We start from the raw sequence: 18,702 nt of genomic DNA on the forward strand, positions 1-18,702 counted from the left end.
AACTCCAATTAGTCAGCCTTTTGGGCCACATTTTCATGGCCCAGAGCCCAAGGTGTTCTTCTTGCATCTCTACCCCATGGAGGCCTCTGTGTCTCCTCTCTCTGCACACTCTCCCAGCATCAGAGATCTCCTCTTTCTCCTCCTTGTGGTCCCAAGCCGAGGGTGTAATAAAACCCCACCTCTTTTTATCTCTCCCAAGCAACTGGGGAAGATTCTCTTGCAAACATTTTTTGGGAAACATAACACATACACACACACACACACACACGGTATATACATATATATATATATATATATATATATATATATATATATATATATCTTTCCTTTTATTGTTCTTCTTATGCCATTCTTCCTCCTAATAAACTGATTTTCTCCTTGTTATTACAGGAAGCTGATGTGGTAGTTTTCATTTAATGTATTTTTTTTCCTGAGCTTGATTACAGTGTCATTTACCTAAGAAAAAGCAGTTTGCCTCTGGCTGCACTACTAAGGACACCCACTGTTCAGCAACCATTTACTTCTTACCACTTACTGATCTGTGGGGAATAGTAAGGCTCATTTACTAGTCCCTACTTTCCACATAGTGGAATGCTGTTGGGCCCAGTCTTCTATACTTGTATAGGCTTTCTATATATAAAGACAGCTGTGAGTTTGTATGTATCCTTTGTCTTGTTGTAAATAAACTTTGTAAATAAGCATGACTTGTATAAATATTCAATTTTAATTTACTCCAATTTTCTCAATTGCTCTTCAAACTAGTTTATGATTATTTGCCAGGTATTTTAGATTTAATCATTGTTTCCTAATGCATTCATAGGAGGGGACAATTTTAATCAGTTGTCTCATTTTTTACTTCCAAATTATTCAGAGAACACATCTTCTTTTTGAAAAAACACCATATTCATTTTTAACCAACCTTTACTTGAGGGCTTAAGAAGCTAAATTAAGTAAGGGGGGAAATCAATTAAGTTTATATTGCATAGAGATAGAGCTCAAGAATGTCATTCTTTTTGAAGATCTTTGGGAAAAATCCAAGACACCTCAGTAAGGACCAGTTTTTAATATCTGCATCATTTGGACCATTTCTGGCAGAGTGTCAGTACATGGTGGACCACTGATACAATCATAAACCAAGATTTACTGACAATTAGGTAAAACGTTTTGTTGTAAGTAATAAGAAGATACTGAGAAAAAAATGAAATGTCTGCTTCAGCTTTGTAAGTACTTTGATTGAGAGAAATGTAAAGAGCCCTAAAAATGCACAAAGGAAAAGGTTGGAGAAATGGCTCAGCAGGAAATAACCCTTCCTGTGCTTAAAAAGGACACAGGCTTTATTCCTAGTAAATATCCTAGGGGACTGAATATAATCTTCCAGTCTCCAGAAGCACAGGCTTGCATGAAGGAACACTAATACAATAAAAGTGAATATTTTAATTATAAAAAAGAAATGCTGTATTTATGATGGAAGTATTATGTGAATAATGGTGAATATGCCTCTACCTCATCAAGAGCAGCAGAGAATGAAAAAATCTCACATTTTAACTTACAACTCAATATTTTTCTTTTTTTTGGAGGACAGTGGAGGTATATTTGGAATGTCTGTAAAATTTCAAAGACAACTTGCAGGAGTCACTTTTTGTTTCTAGAATTCTGGTCTTGGGGATCCAACTGAATCATGGGGCTCAAGTGATACAAGAAAATTGAAAGAGCACCTATATATTATCCGACCACCATGCATTAACATTCAATTTCAATGACAACAGAAACATTGAAAAGCTTAAACACTCTTGGAAACAGAATAACTTTCGGTTGCTTTGTGGCAGCGGTAGCAGAGGAAGATGGCGGCAGCCTTAGCTATTTGTCCAGTGGGGTCTGCACGGGCCTTTGGGCTGGAGGCTCTCACCCCAGACTGGGAAAACCGAGAAGTCTCCACAGGGACCACGATCATGGCTGTGCAGTTTAATGGGGGCATGGTTCTAGGAGCAGACTCTAGAACAACCACTGGGTCCTACATCGCCAATCGAGTGACAGACAAGCTGACCCCTATTAACGATCACATCTTCTGCTGCCGCTCAGGGTCAGCCTCTGATACCCAAGCAGTGGCCGATGCTGTCTCTTACCAGCTTGGTTTCCACAGTATTGAACTGAACGAGCCTCCACTAGTCCACACGGCCACCAGTCTATTTAAGGAGATGTGTTACAGATACAGAGAAGATATGATGGCAGGAATCATCATTGCAGGCTGGGACCCTCAAGAAGGAGGGCAGGTGTATTCTGTTCCCATGGGGGGTATGATGGTAAGACAGTCCTTTGCCATCTGAGGCTCCAGGAGCTCATACATCTATGGCTATGTTGATGCTACCTATCGGGAAGGCATGACCAAGGACGAATGTCTGCAGTTCACTGCCAATGCTTTCGCTTTGGCCTTGGAACGTGACGGCTCCAGTGGAGGAGTGATCCGCTTGGCAGCCATTCAGGAGTCAGGGGTAGAGATGCAGTTGCTTTTGGGAGACAAATCCCCAAGTTCACCATTGCCACGTTGGCACCTCCCTGAAGTCTGGTGTTCTAGGGTATAGTAAAGGATGTCCATACCGACGTAAAATCTAATAAACAGTAGTTAAAAAGAAAAAGAAAAAAAAAAAAGAATAACTTTCTACTCAAGGACCTCTAAGTCACAGAAGAAGTAAAGAAAGAAATTAAAAGCTTTCTAATGTTCAATGAAAATAAAGACACAACATATTCAAATTTATGGGAATATATGAAAGCATTGAAAATTTATGACATTATGTGCCTCCATAAAGAAATTAGAATATTCTCATATCAGCAATTTGAAAGTACACCTGATTATTTTATATTGTTGTTCCAGAGCTCGTGTCTCTAGCTGCATATGTAGCAGAAGATGGCATCGTCGGCCATCACTGGGAAGAGAGGCCCCTTAGTCTTGCAAACTTTATATGTCCCAGTACAGGGGAATGCCAGGGCCAAGAAGTGGGAGTGGGTGGGTAGGGGAGCAGGGAGGGGGGAGGGTATAGGAAACTTTTGGGATAGCATTTGAATTGTAAATAAGGAAAATATCTAATAAAAAAAATAAAATCTCAAACCTCTTTAAAAAAAAAGAAAGAAAAGTAAAGAAAGTATACCTGAAAGCTCTTGGGGGTAGGGGGGCAGCGGAAGAGAAGCAAGCACACCAGAAAGGTCATGGAAAATAGGAATTACTCAAAATCAGGGCAGAAAACAATCTGTTAGATACAATGAAGCTATTACAAAGAATCTGTGAAACTAAGAGCTAATTCTTTAAAAAAAAAATCAACAAGATAGAGAAATCTGTTGCCAAACTAACCAAGAGCCACAAAGAGAGTATCCAAATAACCAAAATCATTTATGAAAAGTGATACATAAAAACTGAGACTGACTGCTATGATCTTGATTGTCACACAGTTTCAGAATGACCACACCAGGCCAAACAGTTCCATATGGGGTTTATTGGGAAAGAGAGGGGCAAGGTGGTGGTGGAGAGAGAGAGAGAGAGAGAGAGAGAGAGAGAGAGAGAGAGAGAGAGAGAGAGAGAGAGAGAGAGAGAGAGAGAGATCAGAGCTGGGCCTTTCTTTATATATGGATGATGCTGTAATCACAGATAAAGGTGGGAGTTGAGCCAAGTAGATTCTGGGAATATGGTGGCTATTGCCTTGGCAACAGCTGTGTGGGTCCCGCCTACATGATGTCACAGGTTTCAGAGGTCCTGATATCTACACTGAGGAAGTTCAAAGATTAAGTAGGTCTTACTCCAAAAATCAATACTCAAAAAAATTAGAAAATCTTAATGTAATGATCAATTTTCTAGGCAGAAACAAATCTTACCAAAGTCAACTCAAGATCAGGTAAACTATTTAAATAGCCCTACAGCTCCTAAAGAAACAGAATCTCAGGGCCAGGTAGTTTTGGTGCAGAATTCTACCAGACATTCCAAGAAGATCTAATTCCAATATTCCTCAAAATATTCCACAAAATAGAAACTTTAGTAACACTGCTAAATTCATACTGAGTCTGCAGTCACCCTGATACCTAAACCACACAAAGACTCAACAAAGAAAGAACTCCAGACAGATTTCTCTTATGAACATTGGTGCAAAAATTCTCAATAAATTACTTGCAAACCAAATCTAGAAAGACATCATCCATCAAGATCAAGTAGACTTCATCCCATTGATGTAGGATGGTTCAGTATTTCAAAATCCATTAATGTAATCTGCCATATAATCAAACTGAATAAATAAAAAATAATCAAATCAAATCATATGATTATCTCATTAGACATGGAAAAAGCCTTTTATAAAATTCAACACCTCTTCATGTTAAAGGTATTAGGGAAATTGAGGATATCTTGCACATATATAAACATAATCAAAGCAATATACATTAAGCCAATAGCCAATATCAACCTCAATGGAGAAAAACTTAAAACATTTCCACTAACTTAAAGGACAAGAAAAGGCTGCCCACTCTCTCCATATCTATTCAATATGGTACTTGAAGTTTTATCCAGAGAGATAAGGAAACTTAGGAAGATCAAGGAGATACAAATTGAAAAGGAAGAAGTCAAAGTATCTTTATTGGTAGATTATATGATAGCATACATAAATAACACCAAAATTTCAACCAGAGAACACCCACAGCTGATAAAAAGCTTCAACAATGTGGCTGCATACAAAATTAGCTCAAAGAAATCAGTAGCCTTCCTTTATCCAAATGATAAATGGGTTGAAAAAGAAATTTTGGAAACAACATCCTTTAGTTGTTGTTACCCTGAAGAAAGAAGTTGAAGAAGACTTTCGACGTAGGAAATAGTTCTCATGTTCATGTATAGATAGGACTAATATAATGAAAATAACCATCTTACTAAAAGCAATGTACACATTCAAAACAATCTCCATTACAAGTCCAACACAATTTTTTTCTAGACATTGAAGGAGCAATTCTCAATTTCATATGGAAAAACAATAAACCCAGGAAACAAAAAACAATCCTGAGCAATAAAAGCACATTGGGAAGAATCACCATCATTGAGCTCAAGCTGTACTCTAATATAGAGCAATAGAGATAAAAACTGCATTGTATTGGTACAGAAACAGTCATGGTGATCACTGGAATCAAGCTGAAGATCCAGAAATAAACCCACTCACCTATGGAAACTTGATTTTTGAAAAAGAAACTGAATCCACACAATGGAAAAATGAAAGCAACTTCAACAAATCATGCTGAACTAATTGGATATGTACAAGTATTAGAATGAAAATAGATCCATATTTATTGCCCTGTGCAAAACTCAAGTGCAAATGGATCAAGAACCTCAATATAAAATTTGACACACTAAATCTCATAGAAGAGAAAGTGAGAAATACCCGTGAACATATTGGAGCATGAGACAATTTTTTGAACTGAACACCCATGGCTCAGGCTCTAACATCAACAATTGATAAATGGGACCTCATGAAACTGAAAAGCTTCTGTAAGACAAAGCACATTATCAATAGGACAAATTAGCAACCTACAAACTGGGAAACAATCTTTAACCATCCCTACATCTGAGAGAGGGCTAATATCCAAAATTCACAAGGAATTCAAGAAATTAGACTACATCCACCCAAATAATCCAATTAAAAAATGGAATAAAGAACTAAACATCAAATTCTCAACACAGGAATCTAGAATGTTCTATAAGCACTTAAAGAAATCTTCAACACCCTTAGTCATAAAGAAATGCGAATCAAAACAACTCTGAAGTTCCATTTTACAAATATCAGAATGGCTAACATCCAAAAGCCCAGGAAATAGCACATACTGGCAAGGATATGGGGCAAAGGGAGCACTTCTCCATTGCTGGATGTGTGCAAATTTGTACAACCACTTTGGAAAGAAATTGGCATTTTCTCATAAAATTGGGATGCATTTTACCTCAAGACCAAGCTATTCTACTCTTGGGTATATACCTAAAAGATGCTCCAACATCCCACAATGATACTTGCACAATACCATTCACAAAAGCTTTATTGGTAATAGCCAGAAACTGGAAAGTTCCTAGATGTTCCTCAACTGCAGAATGGATAAAGAAGACATGATACATCTACATAATGTAATACTATTCAATCATTAAAATTCAAGACATCATATATATTTTAGGTACATGGATGAAACTTGTGAATAACATCTCAATGAGATAACCCAGTCTCAAAAGAACATCAATGGTATGTACTTACTTATAAGTAGGTGTTAACCATAAAATGCAGTACCATGTTACATTACACAGACCCAAAGAAACTAAACAAAAAGAAAAGCTCAAGCAAGGAAGCTTGAATCTCACTTTGACGGGGGAATAAAATAGTCATAAGAGGCAGAGGGAGAGAGGGTAATGAAAGGGAGGGGGAATCGATAAAGAAATAGAGGATTCAGGAGCAGGTGCGTGGAAGGACAGGAGAGATGGATATATGGACATAAAAATTAATGGAGATCAGCAACTGACCAGTATTAGGACGTGGGGCAGGGACATCCCCAGAATAAGACAGGCACTAGGATAAGGGAGACAAATGAATCAACGGAGTTGACCTTAGCTGTGACTCACTACAATGGGGATAAGGAACCTACCTCCTGTAGACAGACAGGAACCCCAGTGAAGCAATAGAGGCAGCAACTCAACCACAAAACTTCAACCTAAAATTTATACTCTCTACAAAAAAATGCAGGCACGGGGGAGGGAGCAGAAGTTGAGAGAATGGCCACCTTATAACTGATCCAATTAGAGACTCATCCCATGGGCAAGCCACATTTCTTAACATAATTAAGTATACTTTTTATGCTTGCAGATAGGATATGTTGTCCACTGAGAGGCCCCACTCAGCTGCAGATTCAGACAGATACAGACACCTACAGCCAAACTGTGGATGGTGCTGAGACACACTTATGAAAGAATAGGAGGGAGGATTTCAGGCATGAAAAGGATAGAAATTTCACAGGAAGACTAACAGAATCAATTAACCTGGACCCTTGGGACTCTCAAAGGATGAATAACCAACCAAAGAATACACATGGGCTAGATCTAGGTCTCACAGCTTACATGTAGGATATGTGCAGCTTGACCTTCATATGGGTCCTAAAAAATTGGAGCAGGGGGCTATCCTAAAACTTGTTATCTGTACATAGGATACATTCTACTAACTTGTCTGCCTTCTCTGCCCTCAGTGGAAGAGGAAACACCTAGCCTCAGAGAGACTAGAAGTATTAGGGCTGAGTGATTGGGAGGGATAATACACAGAGAGACCCCCACTGGCTCAAAGCAGAAGAGGAGGGAGAATGGAGAATCAATACTAAGAGGCAGTGACTTGGAGGAGGGCATTGAGGTGGATGGAAAGTGAATAATTAAAAAAGAGAAATTAAATTAAAAAAAATGACTCACACTTAATTGTGAGTGCAAGCTAACAGGCCATGTTCTGCTCAATATAGCTTTCTGAAGATCATCAGACAGTTCAGTTCACACAGACAAAAGTTGTGTTTTATATATATATATATATATATATATATATATATATATATACGTATATATATATATATATATATATACGTATATATATATATATATATATGTATATATATATATATATATATATGAATTTAATAATCCACCATAGATTCCCTTTTTATTATCCTACCAATCAGCATTCTTTGACTTTAACCCCTTTACTCCTAGGAAAAGACAGCAGGCATATTATTCCTCACATTGCAAATGAATTCAGATTCCTGCCTGCCTTTCTAAATACAAACAACAAGTTACCTGGGAGGGAACTGTGTCTGAGATCACCATTTCCCCCCACAGGTGGGCCTAAACTAACTCTGTTCCAGACTGACCTTGAACTCAGGAATCTGCCTGTCTTTGTAAGCACAATCAATAAATTTAGCTGGGTGGGCTCTTGCTCTGTGATCATTCACTGCTGAAATATATTTATCTCCTTAACATATTTCTGACAAGCTGGTTAATAGTGCAGGCACCTCTGTAATTTTAGCTTCATGAAATTCATTATACAACTCATACCACATCCTTATATTTTGCATAGTTAACAAATTATATATATTTTGAACTCATGTTATCAGAGCTTTTTCCCACAACCTTAAGAACTGTCCTGAAGGTCTCAGCATGTAGCATTTTTTTTCTGAGATATTAGACACACCCTTACCTCAAGAACTCATTCTCTTTCTAGTTATCATTAAGTCATTAACTGGGGCAAGAAGAACATTCTGTAATAACCTTGGCAGGGAAAATGAATGTATTTTTATAGCAAAAAGCCTCATATCCAGCAGCCATCAACACTAGTGAAGTCCTGAGTACTGGAGGCTCTGTTCCAGAGGTATGATCCATGTAAGGTATTCCTTCTCATGATCATGCAGGATCCAGCAGAAGTTGGATCTCAGGAATGCTGTGATTCCATAACCATTGACAGTTTTCTATGTTTCCATGTAAGCAAACATGATTAGAAGGACAACCTTGTGTACAGATTCCTAAGTTTTATAATGTGAAAGTTGATTCTACAACCAAGATATGATCACCTCTTTACACATTTCTGATACCCTTGGACACATGGTATCAAAACATATTACTGGCTGAAAGAGAGGGCTTGGTGGCACACGCCTTTAATCCCAGCACTCGGGAGGCAGAGGCTGGAGGATTTCTGAGTTCGAGGCCAGCCTGGTCTACAAAGTGAGTTCCAGGACAGCCAGAGCTACACAGAGAAACCCTGTCTCAAAATAAATAAATAAATAAATAAATAAATAAATAAATAAATAAATAAATAAATAAATAAATAGATAGATAGATAAATAGATAAATAAAGAGAGAGAGAGAGAGAGAGAGAGAGAGAGAGAGAGAGAGAGAGAGAGAGAGAGAGAGAGAGTTGATGCTATTCCAGTAGACAAGTGTTTGGCTGATAGCATCCACATAATATGGCTCACAATCTGTTGTAATTCCAGCTACATGAGAATAAATGGCCCATTCTGATCTCAACATGTACTTACATGTATGTGTACAATAGTTTAGCATTTCAACACATGTATGATCATTATTTAGAATGACTCACTCTAATAAGATGCTTACATCTTCCAACTAAGCTATACTATACCATCCTATACACTAGGATGTTGGCTCCAATCATAACACCAAAAGAGTTTCCAAGTGATTAATCTGTTTTGTAATTGTTAGGGCACAACACAGTGTTTTTAATGTACTCATCTCTGCATTTTAGCTGCTTTGTGTTAAACTGAGACAATAGTGTAAAGTAAGAATTTAACTCTGTAGAAAGTCCATGTTGTACTGGATCCAAGTGGTCACTAAATAGACAAGAGTTCACAGGGCACCTTTTTTTTTTTTTTTTTTTTTTTACTTATTTCTGGATTTTGAGACAGGGTCTCTCTGCATAGCCCTGGCTGTCCTGAAACTAACTTTGTAGACCAGGCTGGCCACAAACTCAAAAATCTGCCTGCCTCTGCCTCCCAAGTGCTGGGATTAAAGGCGTGCACCACCACGCCCAGCAAAGGGCAACTTTTTTTTTTTTTTTAACGTATTTTCCTCAATTACATTTCCAATGCTCTCCCAAAAGTCCCCCATAACCTCCCCCCACTTCCCTACCCTGGCGTTCCTCTGTACTGGGGCATATAAAATTTATGTGTCCAATGGGCTTCTCTTTCTAGTGATGGCCGACTAGGCCATCTTCTGATACATATGCAGCTAGAGTCAGGAGCTCCGGGGTACTGGTCAGTTCAGAATGTTGTTCCACCTATAGGGTTGCAGATCCCTTTAGCTCCTTAGATACTTTCTCTAGCTCCTTCATTGGGAGCCCTTAGATCCATGAATAAGCTGACTGTGAGCATCTACTTCTGTGTTTGCTAGGCCCCAGCATAGTCTCACAAGAGACAGCTATATATGGGACCTTTCATCAAAATCTTGCTAGTGTATGCAATGGTGTCAGCGTTTGGAAGCTGATTATGGGGTGGATCCCTGAATATGGCAGTCTCTAGATGGTCCATTCTTTCGTCACAGCTCCAAAATTTGTCTCTGTAACTCCTTCCATGGGTGTTTTGTTCCCAAATCTAAAAAGGGGAACAGTGTCCCTATTTTGGTCTTCATTCTTCATGAGTTTCATGCATTTAGCAAATTGTATCTTATATCTTGGGGATTCTAAGTTTTGGGCTATTATTCAATTATATGTGAGTACGTATTGTGTGAGTTCCTTTGTAATTGTGTTACCTCACTCAGGATGATGCCCTCCAGGTCCATCCATTTGCCTAGGAATTTCATAAATTCATTTTTTTTAATAGCTGAGTAGTACTCCATTGTGTAAATGTACCACATTTTTTGTATCCATTCCTCTGTTGAGGGGCATCTGGGTTCTTTCAAACTTCTGGCTATTATAAATAAGGCTACTATGAGCCTAGTGGAGCATGTGTCCTTCTTACCGGTTGGGACATCTTCTGGATATATGCCCAGGAGAGGTATTGCTGGATCCTCCGGTATTACAATGTCCAATTTTCTAAGGAACTGCCAGACTGATTTCCTGAGTGGTTGTACAAGCTTGCAATCCCACCAACTATGGAGGAGTGTTCCTCTTTCTCCACATCCTTGCCAGAATCTGCTGTCACCTGAATATTTGATCTTAGCCATTCTGATTGGTGTGAGGTGGAATCTCAGGGTAGTTTTGATTTGCATTTCCCTGATGATTAAGGATGTTGAACATTTTTTCAGGTGCTTCTCTACCATTCGGTATTCCTCAGGTGAGAATTCTTTGTTCAGTTCTGAGCCCCATTTTTTAATGGGGTTATTTGATTTTCTGGAGTCCACCTTCTTGAGTTCTTTATATATATTGGATATTAGTCCCCTATTTGATTTAGGATAGGTAAAGATCCTTTCCCAATCTGTTGGTGGTCTTTTTGTCTTATTGATGGTGTCTTTTGCCTTTCAGAAGCTTTGCAGTTTCATGAGGTCCCATTTGTCAATTCTTTTTTTTTTTTTAATTTTTACTATTTTTATTACATATTTTCCTCAATTATATTTCCAATGCTATCCAAAAAGTCCCCCATAGCGCCCCCACTTCCCTACCCACCCATTCCCATTCTTTTGGCCCTGGCATTCCCCTATATTGGGGCATATAAAGTTTGCAAGTCCAATGGGCCTCTCTTTCCAGTGATGGCCGACTAGGCCATCTTTCGATACATATGCAGCTAGAGACAAGAGCTCCGGGGTTCTGGTTAGTACATCATGTTGTTCCAACAATAGGGTTGCAGATCCCTTTAGCTCCTTGGGTACTTTCTCTAGCTTCTCCATTGGGAGCCCTGTGATACATCCAATAGCTGACTGTGAACATCCACTCCTGTGTTTGGTAGGCCCCAGCATCGTTTCACAAGAGACAGCTATATTTGGGTCCTTTCTGCAAAATCTTGCTAGTGTATGCAATGGTGTCAGCATTTAGAAGCTGATTATGGGATGGATCCCTGGATAAGGCAGTCTCTAAATGATCCATCCTTTCATCACAGCTACAAACTTTGTCTCTGTAACTCCTTCCCTGGGTGTTTTGTTCCCAATTCTAAGAAGGGGCACAGTGTCCACACTTTGGTCTTCATTCTTCTTGAGTTTCATGCGTTTAGCAAATTGTATCTTATATCTTGGGTATCCTAAGTTTTGGGCTAATATCCACTTATCAGTGAATACATATTGTGTGAGTTCTTTTGTGATTGTGTTACTTCACTCAAGATGATGCCCTCCAGGTCCATCCATTTGACTAGGAATTTCATAAATTCATTCTTTTTAATAGCTGAGTAGTACTCCATTGTGTAAATGTACCATAATTTCTGTATCCATTCCTCTGTTGAGGGACATCTGGGTTCTTTCCAGCTTCTGTCTATTATAAATAGGGCTGCTATGAACATAGTGGAGCATGTGTCCTTTTTACCGGTTGGAACATCTTCTGGATATATGCCCAGGAGAGGTATTGCAGGATCCTCCAGTAGTACTATGTCCAATTTTCTGAGGAACCGCCAGACTGATTTCCAGAGTGGTTGTACAAGCTTGCAATCCCACCAACAATGGAGGTGTGTTCCTCTTTCTCCACAACCTCGCCAGCATCTGCTGTCACCTGAATTTTTGATCTTAGCCATTCTGACTGGTGTGAAGTGGAATCTCAGGGTTGTTTTGATTTGCATTTCCCTGATGATTAAGGATGTTGAACATTTTTTCAGGTGCTTCTCTGCAGTTCGGTATTCCTCAGGTGAGAATTATTTGTTGAGTTCTGAGCCCCATTTTTTAATGGGGTTATTTGACTTTCTGTAGTCCACCTTCTTGAGTTCTTTATATATATTGGATATTAGTCCCTTATCTGATTTAGGATAGGTGAAGATCCTTTCCCAATCTGTTGGTGGTTTTTTTTGTCTTATTGATGGTGTCTTTAGCCTTGCAGAAGCTTTGCAGTTTCATGAGGTCCCACTTGTCAATTCTCGATCTTACAGCACAAGCCATTACTGTTCTATTCAGGAATTTTTCCCCTGTGCCCATATCTTCAAGGCTTTTCCCCACTTTCTCCTCTATAAGTTTCAGTGTCTCTGGTTTTATGTGAAGTTCCTTGATCCACTTAGACTTGACCTTAGTACAAGGAGATAGGAATGGATTGATTCGCATTCTTCTACATGTTAACAACCAGTTGTGCCAGCACCATTTGTTGAAAATGCTGTCTTTCTTCCACTGGATGTTTTTAGCTCCCTTGTCGAAGATCAAGTGACCGTAGGTGTGTGGGTTAATTTCTGGGTCTTCAATTCTATTCCATTGGTCTATTTGTCTGTCACTATACCAGTACCATGCAGTTTTTATCACAATTGCTCTGTAGTAGTGCTTTAGGTCTGGCATGGTGATTCCACCAGAGGTTCTTTTATCCTTGAGAAGAGTTTTTGCTATCCTAGGTTTTTTGGTATTCCAGATGAATTTGCAGATTGCACTATCTAATTCGTTGAAGAATTGATTTGGAATTTTGATGGGGATTGCATTGAATCTGTAGATTGCTTTTGGCAAGATAGCCATTTTTACAATGTTGATCCTGCCAATCCATGAGCATGGGAGATCTTTCCATCTTCTGAGATCTATAATTTCTTTCTTCAGAGACTTGAAGTTTTTATTATACAGATCTTTCACTTCCTTACTTAGAGTCACGCCAAGATATTTTATATTATTTGTGACTATTGAGAAGGGTGTTGTTTCCCTAATTTCTTTCTCAGCCTATTTATTCTTTGTGTAGAGAAAGGCCATTGATTTGTGAGTTAATTTTATATCCAGCTACTTCACCGAACCTGTTTATCAGGATTAGGAGTTCTCTGGTGGAATTTTAAGGGTCACTTATATATACTATCATATCATCTGCAAAAAGTGATATTTTGCCTTCATCTTTTCCAATTTGTATCCCTTTGATCTCCTTTTGTTGTCGAATTGCTCTGGCTAGGACTTCAAGTACAATGTTGAATACATATGGAGAAAGTGGACAGCCTTGTCTAGTCCCTGATTTTAGAGGGATTGCTTCAAGCTTCTCACCATTTACTTTGATGTTGGCTACTGGTTTGCTGTAGATTGCTTTTATCATGTTTAGGTGTGGGCCTTGAATTCCTGATCTTTCCAAGACTTTTATCATGAATGGGTGTTGGTTCTTGTCAAATGCTTTTTCCGCATCTAACGAGATGACCATGTGGTTTTTGTCTTTGAGTTTGTTTATATACTGGATTACGTTGATGGATTTCCGTATATTGAACCATCCCTGCATCCCTGGGATGAAACCTACTTGGTCAGGATGGATGATTGTTTTGATGTGTTCTTGGATTCGGTTAGCAAGAACTTTATTGAGGATTTTTGCATCAATATTCATAAGGGAATTGGTCTGAAGTTTTCTATCTTTGTTGGGTCTTTTTGTGGTTTAGGTATCAGAGTAATTGTGGCTTCATAGAATGAGTTGGGTAGAGTACCTTCTGTTTCTATTTTGTGGAATAGTTTGTGAAGAACTGGGATTAGATCTTCTTTGAAGGTCTGATAGAACTCTGCAGTAAACCCATCTGGTCCTGGGCTTTTTTTAGTTGGGAGACTAATAATGACTGCTTCTATTTCTTTGGGGGATATAGGGCTGTTTAGATCATTAACCTGATCTTGATTCAACTTTGGTAACTGGTATCTGTCTAGGAAATTCTCCATTTCATCCAGGATCTCCAGTTTTGTTGAGTATAGCCTTTGGTAGAAGGATCTGATGGTGTTTTGGATGTCTTCAAGATCTGTTGTTATGTATCCTTTTTCATTTCTTTTTTTTTTTTTTTTAAAGATTTATTTATTTATTATATGTAAGTACACTGTAGCTGTCTTCAGACCCTCCAGAAGAGGGAGCCAGATCTCATTACGGATGGTTGTGAGCCACCATGTGGTTGCTGGGATTTGAACTCCAGACCTTCAGAAGAGCAGTCGGGTGCTCTTACCCACTGAGCCATCTCACCAGCGCTCCTTTTTCATTTCTGATTTTGTTAATTAGGATGCTTTCTCTGTGCCCTCTAGTGAGTCTGGCTAAGGGTTTATCTATCTTGTTGATTTTCTCAAAGAACCAGCTCCTTGATTGGTTGATTCTTTGAATAGTTCTTCTTGTTTCCACTTGGTTGATTTCGCCCCTGAGTTTGATTATTTCCTGCCGTCTACTCCTCTTGGGTGAATTTGCTTCCTTTTGTTCTAGTGCTTTTAGGTATGTTGTCAAGCTGCTAATGTGTGCTCTCACTAGTTTCCTTTTGGAGGCACTCAGAGCTATGAGTTTTCCTCTTAGAAATGCTTTCATTGCGTCCCATAAGTTTGGGTATGTTGTGGCTTCATTTTCATTGAACTCTAAAAAGTCCTTAATTTCGTTCTTTATTCCTTCCTTGACCAAGGTATCATTGAGAAGAGTGTTGTTCAGTTTCCACGTGAAGGTTGGCTTTCTATTATTTATTTTGTTATTGAAGATCAGCCTTAGTCCATGGTGATCTGATAGGATGCATGGGACAATTTCAATATTTTTGTATCTGTTGAGGCCTGTTTTGTGACCAATTATGTGGTCAATTTTGGAGAAGGTACCATGAGGTGCTGAGAAGAAGGTATATCCTTTTGTTTTAGGATAGAATGTTCTGTAGATATCTGCCAGATCCATTTGATTCATAATTTCTCTTAGTTTCTCTGTGTCCCTGTTTAGTTTCTCTTTCCATGATCTGTCCATTGGTGAAAGTGGTGTGTTGAAGTCTCCCACTGTTATTGTATGAGTTGCAATGTGTGCTTTGAGATTTACTAATGTTTCTTTAATGAATGTGGCTGCCTTTGTATTTGGAGAATAGATATTCAGGATTGATAGTTCCTCTTGGAGGATTTTACCTTTGATGAGTATGAAATGTCCCTCCCTGTCTTTTTTGATGGCTTTGGGTTGGAAGTCAATCTTATCAGATATTAGAATGGCTACTCCAGCTTGTTTCTTCATACCATTTGCTTGGAAAATTGTTTTCCAGCCTTTCATTCTGAGGTAGTGTCTATCTTTTTCTCTGAGATGAGTTTCCTGTAAGCAGCAAAATGTTGGGTCTTGTTTGTGTAGCCAGTTTGTTAGTCTATGTCTTTTTATCGGGGAGTTGAGTCCATTGATATTAAGAGATATTAAGGAAAAGTAATTGTTGTTTCCTGTTATTTTTGTTGTTAAAGTTGGCATTCTGTTCTTGTGTCTGTCTTCTTTTAGGTTTGTTGAGGGATTACCTTCTTGTTGTTTCTAGGGCGTGGTTCCTGTCCTTGTATTGGTTTTTTTATGTTATTATCCTTTGAAGGGCTGGATTCGTGGAGAGATAATGTGTGAATTTGGTTTTGTCATGGAATACTTTGGTTTCTCCATCCATGTTAATTGAGAGTTTGGCTGGGTATAGTAGCCTGGGCTGGAGTTTGTGTTCTTTTAGTGTCTGTATAACATCCATCCAGGATCTTCTGGCTTTCATAGTCTCTGGTGAGAAATCTGGTGTAATTCTGATAGGCTTGCCTTTATATGTTACTTGGCCTTTTTCTCTTACTGCTTTTAGCATTCTGTCGTTATTTAGAGCATTTGTTGTTCTGATTATTATGTGTTGGGAGGTATTTCTTTTCTGGTCCAGTCTATTTGGAGTTCTGTAGGCTTCTTGTATGTTCATGGGCATCTCTTTCTTTAGATTTGGGAAGTTTTCTTCTATAATTTTGTTGAAGATATTTGCTGGTCCTTTGAGGTGAAAATCTTCATTCTCATCCACTCCTATTATCTGTAGGTTTGGTCTTCTCATTGTGTCCTGTATTTCTTGGATGTTTTGAGTTAGGATCTTTTTGCATTTTACATTTTCCTTGATTGTTGTGCCGATGTTCTCTATTGAATCTTCTGCACCTTAGATTCTCTCTTCCATCTCTTGTATTCTGTTGCTGATGCTGGTATCTATGGTTCCAGATTTCTTTCCTAGGGTTTCTATCTCCAGTGTTGCCTCATTTTGGGTTTTCTTTATTGTGTCTACTTCCCTTTTTAGGTCTAGTATGGTTTTGTTCATTTCCATCATCTGTTTGGATGTGTTTTCCTGTTTTTCATTTAGGGCTTCTACCTGTTTGATTATGTTATCCTGTTTTTCTTTAAGGATTTGTAACTCTTTAGCAGTGTTCTCCTGCAGTTCTTTAAGGGATTTTTGTGCTTCCTCTTTAATGTCTTCTACCTCTTTACCAGTGTTCCTTTGTATTTCTTTAAGTGTGTTATTAAAGTCCTTCTTGAAGTCCTCTACCATCATCAGGAGATATGCTTTTAGATCCGTGTCTAGCTTTTCCGGTGTGTTGGGGTGCCCTGGACTGGGCGAAGTGGGAGTGCTGGGTTCTGATGATGGTGAGTGGTCTTGGTTTCTGTTAGTAAGATTCTTATGTTTACCTTTCGCCATCTGGTAATCTCTGGGGTTAGTTGTTGTCGTTGTCACTGTTTAAAGATTGGAGCAGAAGCTGTGTTCCACTCACCAGCAGTCTCAAAATCCAGTGGCGGGGGTCGTGGGTAGCTGGCGGGTGTCAGCCAACCCTGCGCTCTAGCTACCCTGGTACTGATCTGGCCGGATGAGGCCTGTGGCCCTACTCAGGCCGGTTTCTGCTTCCCTAACTAATGCAGTCTCAGGTCCCACGCGCAATTGGTTTGGAGCAGAAGCTGTGTTCCACTCACCAGAATTCTTAATATCCTGTGGCGGGTGGTGTGGGTAGCTGGCGAGTGTCAGCTGACCCTGCTCCCTAGCTACCCAGGTGCTTTTCTGACCAGAAGAGGCTTGTGGCCCTACGTAGGCCAGATTTCTGCCTCCCCAACCAGAGCAGTCTCAGGTCCTGAGTGATTGGACTGGAGCAGAAGCTGTGTTCCACTCACCAGCAGTCTCAAAATCCTGTGGCGGGGGTTGTGGGTAGCTGGTGGGTGTCAGCCGACCCTGCGCCCTAGCTACCCAGGTGCTTTTCTGACCGGAAGAGCCATTTGTCAATTCTTAATCTTACGGTGCAAGCCATTGCTGTTCTGTTCAGGAATTTTGCCCCTGTGCCCATATCTTCAAGGCTTTTCCCCACTTTCTCCTCTATAAGTTTCAGTGTCTCTGGTTTTATGTGAAGTTCCTTGATCCACTTAGATTTGACCTTAGTACAAGGAGACAGGAATGGATCAATTCGCAATCTTCTACATGATAACAACTAGTTGTGCCAGCACCATTTGTTGAAAATGCTGTCTTTCTTCCACTGGATGGTTTTAGCTCCCTTGTGGAACATCAGTGACCATAGGTGTGTGGGTTCTTTTCTGGGTCTTCAATTCTATTCCATTGGTCTACTTGTCTGTCACTATACCAGTACCATGCAGTTTTTATCACAATTGCTCTGTAGTAAAGCTTTAGGTCAGGCATGTTTATTCCACCAAGGGTTCTTTTATCCTTGAGAAGAGTTTTTGCTATCCTAGGTTTTTTGTTATTCCAGATGAATTTGCAAATTTCTCTTTCTAATTCGTTGAAGAATTGAGTTGGAATTTTGCTGCGGATTGCATTGAATCTGTAAATTGCTTTCTGCAAGATAGCCATTTTTACTATATTGATCCTGCCAATCCATGAACGTGAGAGATCTTTCCATCTTCTGAGATTTTCTTTAATTTCTTTCTTCAGAGACTTGAAGTTTTTATCATACAGATCTTTGACTTCCTTAGTTAGAGTCACGCCAAAATATTTCATATTATTTGTGACAATTGAGAAGGGTGTTGTTTCCCTAATTTCTTTCTCAGCCTGTTTATTCTTTGTGTAGAGAAAGGCCATTGATTTGTTTGAGTTAATTTTATATCCAGCTACTTCACTGAAGCTGTTTATCAGGTTTATGAGTTCTCTGGTGGAATTTTTAGGGTAACTTATATATACTTTCATATCATCTCCAAAAAGTGATATTTTGACTTTATCATTTCCAGTTTGTATCCCCTTGATCTCCTTTTGTTGTCGAATTGCTCTGGCTAGGACCTCAAGTACAATGTTGAATAGGTATGGAGAGAGTGGACAGCCTTGTCTAGTCCCTGATTTTAGTGGTATTGCTTCCAGCTTCTCACCTTTTACTTTGATGTTGGCTACTGGTTTGCTGTAGATTGCTTTTATCAT

General features: G+C 39.1%; 1 pseudogene; it reads left to right on the forward strand.

The window, feature by feature from the left end:
• The first annotated feature begins 1,841 nt into the window (after positions 1–1,841).
• On the forward strand, positions 1,842–2,557 carry LOC110303888 (proteasome subunit beta type-6 pseudogene; annotated as a pseudogene).
• Positions 2,558–18,702: the final 16,145 nt, after the last annotated feature.

The sequence above is a fragment of the Mus caroli genome, unplaced genomic scaffold, assembly GCF_978045245.1.
Source record: "Mus caroli unplaced genomic scaffold, Mus_caroli_1 scaffold_1, whole genome shotgun sequence".
Taxonomy (NCBI): domain Eukaryota; kingdom Metazoa; phylum Chordata; class Mammalia; order Rodentia; family Muridae; genus Mus; species Mus caroli.